The sequence below is a fragment of the Anopheles moucheti genome (genome assembly GCF_943734755.1).
Source record: "Anopheles moucheti chromosome X unlocalized genomic scaffold, idAnoMoucSN_F20_07 X_unloc_3, whole genome shotgun sequence".
Taxonomy (NCBI): domain Eukaryota; kingdom Metazoa; phylum Arthropoda; class Insecta; order Diptera; family Culicidae; genus Anopheles; species Anopheles moucheti.
In genome coordinates, this window is record NW_026453537.1 from 922,501 (window position 1) to 930,000 (window position 7,500).

Genomic DNA, 7,500 nt, shown 5'->3' on the forward strand with positions numbered 1-7,500 from the left:
TCTCGCCATGACGTCTGGCCTTCCACAGTCCTATGTCCGGTATGACCCTGTGTGCCCACCGCGTGTATCTGCTGGTTGGCTCCAGCTCGTCCCACATCGCTTGCCACTCAGCTAGAGTGGCCTGCCTCTCCAGCACATGCAGCTCCTTGAGGCTCGTGCCCGTTTCCTGCTGCTTCCGGTAGCATCTGGCATCTTCCTTCACCTGGAGGCAGATGGGAATCACGCCCGCCAGGACCGTAGCCACCTCGTAGCGCACCGATATAAAGGTGCGGGCAACGGGTCTCGCGTACAGGTTCTGCACCCTGATGAGCTTACGGCGATTCCCTCGCACGTCTAACGCCTCGTGCCAGATCGGTGCAGCATACCGGAGCGTCGCATCCACCACAGCCGAGAGGAGCCGTCGCTTTCCGCACTTAGGCCCGCTGTGGTTCGCCATTAGCCGTGTGACCGCATGTGCCACACGTTTCGCCTTTGCCGTGGCGTAATCCACATGCGGCCCCCACGACATGTGGTCCTGTAAGATGACCCCCAGGTATTTGATGGTCTCTTTCGGCATTCGCTCCACTCCGTTGATATTGACCGGGTGACGGGAGTTTGCCCTTCGCATCGTGGAGATCATGACCAGCTCGGTCTTGGCCGGCGCAAGCTCAAGGTGATGAGCCTCCATCCACGAGCTGATCAAAGAAATGGCCTCTTCCGCCAAGGTAGCTGCCTCCTGTGGTGTTGTCCCAGCAGCTAGAACCACCAGGTCATCCGCAAACCCGACCGTTTCCACACCGTCCGGCAGTGTCAGCCGCAGAACGCCGTCATACATTGTATTCCAGAGGGTCGGCCCAAGAATCGACCCCTGTGGAACACCCGCCGATAGTTTTCGTCGCACTGGCCCCTCGCTCGTCTCATAGATCATTTCCCGCTCAGAGAAATAGCTGCGCAAAATTCTCTGGAGCGCTGCTGGGACGCGCTTCTCTTGGAGAGCCATCGCGATCGCCTTCCAACTGGCCGTGTTGAAGGCATTCCTGACGTCTAACGCTGCCACCATCAGACATCGAGGATCCCGGCCGTTGGTGCGATGGAACGTCCTGGCGTACTGTCCCTTCTCGATGACCCTCTCTATAGCTTGGACCGTAGAGCGTCCACGGCGGAAGCCGTATTGGTCCTGTGATAGACGAGGTGCGCTCTCATCCTCGAGATGTTCATTGAGGCGGTTCAAAACCAGTCTCTCGAACCCCTTAGGTGCCGCTCCCAGCATCAGCAGTGGACGACTTGACGACGGTTCGCCCGGTGGTTTGCCTGGTTTCGGGATGAGCGCCAGGCGTGCCACTTTCCACGATGCCGGAATCTCGCCGCTCTGCAGGACCTCATTGTAGGCCCGCACGAACGCTTCCGGGTGCTCCCTCATCGCGGTCTTCACTGCCGCGTTGGGAATTCCATCGAGGCCCGGCGCCTTTGAGGTGGCCATCCCCTCAGCGATGCAAAGGATCTCTTCACGGGTGACTGGTCGGATGGGCTCTTCGTCCTCGTCGCTTTCCGTCGCAATCGGCGGCCACTCGAACGATGGGTGGGCCGGAAAGAGGGCGTCGATGATCGGCTCCAGCACAGAACGGTCCAGTTCTGGCGGCGCTCGACTGCGCAGCTTGGCCATAACCACTCGATACCCCAACCCAAACACATCGTCCTCGACTCCGTCGATGAGCTCCTGCATGCAGCGCTCTTTGCTGCGCTGGATCTCTCGTTCCAAAGCCCTACGGTCGTCCAGCAAGCGGGCTGAAGCGGCGATACGGTCGTCGGTCTGCGTTGCTGTGCGTAGCCGGGCCTCAGCAGCTTCGCACGCATCTCGCGCCCTCGCGATTTCCGGGTTCCACCAGTATAACGTCGGAGCCTGCCGGAAATTGGTCTTGTGGATCCTCTCCATCGTTGCGTCGCACGCTTCTGTGAGCCCCCTGATCAGGCCCTCAGGTGTGCTTACATCGTCGAAACGACCGATCCCAAGCGCCAGCTTAAAACAAGCCTGATTGAATTGGCTTGTTTTGTAGCGTGTTCCCGCGTGCCGCGTCATGCCTGCTGTACCGCCGTGCCCGTTGCAGTGTGGCCGATGCTGATGTGCACGTCGGCCGCTGGTCGAAGGCAGTTTAGCGCTGAACAGCACGTAGCTGTGGTCGCTACCGGAGTATCTGCTACTCACACTCCAACTGCCTGGCTCCGCTACGCAGGGACTCGAGAAGCTCACATCGATGACGCTTTCCCGTGCAACACCGTTGCCCTTGAAAGTGGGTGTGTTCCCTCGGTTGAGCGTCCGAAGTCCGAGGTGCTCAACAACACTCAGCAAGTCCTCACCCTTCGCCGTGGTTCTTGAACTGCCCCACTCCTGGTTCCAGGCGTTAAAGTCCCCAGCCAGAACCATGGGATCCTGCCCCGTGAGCGTGAGCTCAACCGCTTCCAAGTAGTCGCCGAGTTCCGCTTGTCCGATGTTGGGGGAAACATAGCAGCTGGCAAACGTTATCCCGGCTATGGTGGCAACTACCAGCCCAGGCACCGATGAACTCCCCAGTCGTTGGATGGGGTAGCCGCCAGTCGCCACTACCGCTACGCTCTGAGCCTCGTCGACCGCCCACCGCACGCTGTCTCTAGGTGGTTTGTACAGCTCGCACGCTATCACCACCTGCGCTCCGATCTCCCTAGCCGTCTGCAGCATGATGTCCTGCGCTGCACGGCTGCGCCCGAGGTTGATCTGCAAGACCTTCAGACCTTCCGGGTGCAGGACGGGTGTCCTACTCGGTGAGGGCCCTTGCAGACCGCACAGCACACCTCCGCTGTGCAGGCTCGGGCCAGGTGACCCGGTTGGCCGCAGCGGATGCACGCAGCTGTCCGATCCACCTCGCTCCGGCAGCTGGCCCGAAGGTGACCGAATTCCAGGCACCTGAAGCACCGTTGCTCTCGCGACGTCGAAGCCTGTGCCGTCCGCACAAGGCACGAGGTGTACTTTATCAGTACATGTCGGTCCTTCAACTGCTCCGCCGCCTTCTCCGGAACGCGAACGAACGCCACCTTCGTTCCGTTCCAGGCTTTTCGCAGCTGCACGGCAGACTCCTCCACCGGCGACTGTGCAAGGCTGGCTAGAGCCAGCGCCACGTCCTGCTCCTTCGCTAAAGGGTCAATAGCGTCGACCCGGACCTCCACCATTGGCGTCACCAGTCTGGCGGCAGCTGGCTGGTCTCCCCGAGCGCACACCTCCTGCACGCATTTCAGGATCGCAGCCGTATCTGCTCCCTTCTCCACGTCCATTACCAGACGCGAACGCATGGTCCGACGTCCGACCCCCAGCTGGCTGTTGAAACGCTGCAACTCGGGAGCTGCTCGTACCAGCTGGTACACCTCGTCCCAGCTCTGGCCCTCCGCCGGTGCAACCTCGATAGCGTCCAGCTTTGTTCTACGCTGACGCTGTTGCGCCTGACCTCCACGTTGCGCACCAGATGTACTGGCCACACCTTGCTGTTGCTGCAGCTGGACCTGCGGCCGTTGCGGCTGGGGCCGTTGTTGCGGTTGCTGCCGCTGCTGCTGCTGCTGACGTTGCGGGAGCTGTGGCCACTGTTGCTGCCGCTGTAGATCAGCCGCCTGCTGACGTGGCGGCTTACGGCGCACCACCTCAACCCAGGAGCCGCCATCCGTCGTCTGAGGTGGCTTGCTCGTTGCCACCACCGCGTCCTGCTGATGTCCACGCTGCTGCGTGGCTCTTTCTGGCTGTTGCTGCACAACAGGCTGGTTATGGCCGATGGACTGCGCCACCAGCGTCGTGAGCAGCTCCCGCTCCTTTCGCAGCTCTTCCCGCAGCTGCAGGTTATCGGCGATCAGCCGCTCCTCCCGTTGTCGCGCCTCAAGACGCGCCTCACGCAGGTCCTGACGAGCCTGCTCGGCCGCCGCTTCCAGCTGTACTCGCAGGAGCGACACCTGCTCCTCCAGCTTCTTAACGACCGTGAGAAGCGTCTCGTTGTCCAGCTTTGCTTCGCTGATCATGCGTCGCACCTCGCTCGACGGGGAACCTCCACAGCCAGTCACCAACTTGGCCGCGTACTTGCTGGAGCTAGTGGCTCCGCTCACAGCAACGCCCTCCATTACAGGCGTCAACGGGACAGTGAGCCTCTTACTCGAGCTCGCTCCTGGTTTGCCTTTGCTGGCAGCACTCGACTCGTCCACCGAGGGAGTGCGCCCCCTCAAAGTCCTATCCATGGCCTTCAGAAGGCCAGCCTGCTTGGTTGGGAATTACTGGATATATATTTGCTTCTTCTGAAACAAAAACAAATATTAATTCCAGCAATAGATGATAAAAACCAATAAGGACTCAAAAAATTATTTCCAGGTTCGCCTCCTTATCCAGCGTTGAGATCACCGCCTGTCAGTATGCAACCCGCATACACCGACCCGGGTTGCCCGCTGGTACCGACGTTGAAGTCTCCCAAGCGATGCTGGTTGTTGTCTTCACTAGCCGTAATACCGGTACCGACCACCAGGTGACACCACTCGCGAAAGCTCCAGCGGTTCCCAATAGATGGCGCTCTTTGGTGTCTCCGCTAAAGCTCGCTGCCGGTGGTAGACTGCGGACTTGCTCCAGTTCACCGCGGACGTGCTGGATCGCTGTCAGGGGTTCACTGCGAACTTGTTTGACGTCGCTGTCAAGACGCGAACGCGTTCCAAGCCGCACATTCACACGCGCCGACACACCTGACGCCGCTCTGCCGCTATTTTGCACGCACTATTTTATGCACTTTTCGGCTATTTTCTTTGTATTACCGTTTATAAAACCGTTTATCGGTGCCGAAACTATGATTTAATAACGCCACTTAATGTTTTTATTCGCCTTTTCTGCGTTTTTTCCGCACTTTACTGCTCCCATACAAAATGTATGGGGAGACTTTCAACGCACTTTGCAGGCGAGCATCGTCCTGTTTCACTGATATAACGCCATAGGCGACTAAAGGGCACAATAATTAGGCACTATAAACACTTTTCCGTCCTTTTTCTGCTGTTTTTGCATGCAATTTTCACTTTTTAAGGGAGCGACACAGAAGCACGTCCTAACACTGCAAATGACAGCTACGCACACAGGGATAACTGGCTTGTGGCCGCCAAGCGTTCATAGCGACGTGGCTTTTTGATCCTTCGATGTCGGCTCTTCCTATCATTGTGAAGCAAAATTCACCAAGCGTAGGATTGTTCACCCTTTCAAGGGAACGTGAGCTGGGTTTAGACCGTCGTGAGACAGGTTAGTTTTACCCTACTGGTGTGTGCTGTTTGCCGCTATCTTAACGGAATTCCTGTGCAGTACGAGAGGAACCACAGGTACGGACCACTGGCTCAATACTAGTTCGACCGGACTTTGGTATGACGCTACGTCCGCTGGATTATGCCTGAACGCCTCTAAGGTCGTATCCAATCCGAGCTGATAGCGCTTCTCAAACCCATTAGGTGATCGGAAGCTAGCGGGCTTAACAACCCTCCGAGATCCGTCGGTGCTGCCCCGCGCACACTGACGTCTCATCCCCGCTATAGCACTAGACTGAGCCGCAACGGGCGGGAGCACGCTGCACGTGGAAGTACCTTACCACAGGGAACCCTGGTGGCTGTGTTTCCGTCGACCGTGGATACAACTAGTTTCGACACCTTCGACCGCCCGCAAACGACGGGACTACAGGCTGGGAGCTGCGAGTTGTAGAGATGCGTTCGCATCGATCCTCTCAGGCGACCCATGCTTGCTGGTGCTCGCGTTCACTTTGGGAATGGAGTGTTCGCGAGAGTGATTGTTGTGTTGTGTGTGTACAGTTGGTGCTTGCGTGCACTCCCATAGTGGAGTGTTCGCGAGCTTAAAACGCTAAGTCCCGATTAATACTCTCCTCGCAACATTATGTGCGTGGCTCCACGCCAAGTGGGATTAGCGGTGCGAAACGCGATTGGTAAAGTCGATGGTGATGTGCGTACCAACAGGCGATTTGTTAAGTCAAATGCGATCTGTGGTGCAACAGGCAATGTGTGTTTATTATCAGGTGTTGTTGGAAGTCAATACGATTTGACTTTCAAAAATTTTTCTAAGTCCCGATTTTTTTTCTCGTCGAGTAACTACAATGCACTATTTCTATCGCAGCGGACTTGTTGTTCATGGCCTTAATGATCGCGAACGAACACGTATTCGCAAAACAAATTTTGTATGAAAAAGTCACCACTCGGGTACCTCCATACAAAAGTACCAAGTTCGGGTCGAGTGGTCGATGGACGTCGAAGGTGAAAATTTTTCATCATCGAAAATTTTTTCCAAAGTTGAAGCAAATGGGCCCTAGAGTATGAAAAGTGAAACCACGGATCGATTTGAGAAATAAAAATTTTTGTATGAAAAAGTCACCACTCGGGTACCTCCATACAAAAGTACCAAGTTCGGGTCGAGTGGTCGATGGACGTCGAAGGTGAAAATTTTTCATCATCGAAAATTTTTTCCAAAGTTGAAGCAAATGGGCCCTAGAGTATGAAAAGTGAAACCACGGATCGATTTGAGAAATAAAAATTTTTTGTATGGGAGGGCACCTGGTAGAACATTTTTCCCAAGTGCGACCATTTTACCCGGTGAGTCAAAAAAAATTTTTTTTTTCACGGTGACTCAAAACATCAATTTTAGACTCCCCTGAGTATGAAAAGTGAAACGAAAATCATTTTTGAGAAGAAAAAATTTTTGTATGGGAGGGCCCCTGCTAGAACATTTTTCCCAAGTGCGTCGATTTTGGGTCGCCGACACAAGCTCGGGTCAAAAAATTTTTTTTTTCACGGTGACTCAAAACATCAATTTTAGACTCCCCTGAGTATGAAAAGTGAAACGAAAATCATTTTTGAGAAGAAAAAATTTTTGTATGGGAGGGCCCCTGCTAGAACATTTTTCCCAAGTGCGTCGATTTTGGGTCGCCGACACAAGCTCGGGACAAAAAAAATTTTTTTTCTCGGTGACTCAAAACATCAATTTTAGACTCCCCTGAGTATGAAAAGTGAAACGAAAATCATTTTTGAGAAGAAAAAATTTTTGTATGGGAGGGCCCCTGCTAGAACATATTTCCCAAGTGCGTCGATTTTGGGTCGCCGACACAAGCTCGGGTCAAAAAAATTTTTTTTTCTCGGTGACTCAAAACATCAATTTTAGACTCCCCTGAGTATGAAAAGTGAAACGAAAATCATTTTTGAGAAGAAAAAATTTTTGTATGGGAGGGCCCCTGCTAGAACATATTTCCCAAGTGCGTCGATTTTGGGTCGCCGACACAAGCTCGGGTCAAAAAAATTTTTTTTTCTCGGTGACTCAAAACATCAATTTTAGACTCCCCTGAGTATGAAAAGTGAAACGAAAATCATTTTTGAGAAGAAAAAATTTTTGTATGGGAGGGCCCCTGCTAGAACATTTTTCCCAAGTGCGTCGATTTTGGGTCGCCGACACAAGCTCGGGTCAAAAAAATTTTTTTTTCTCGGTGACTCAAA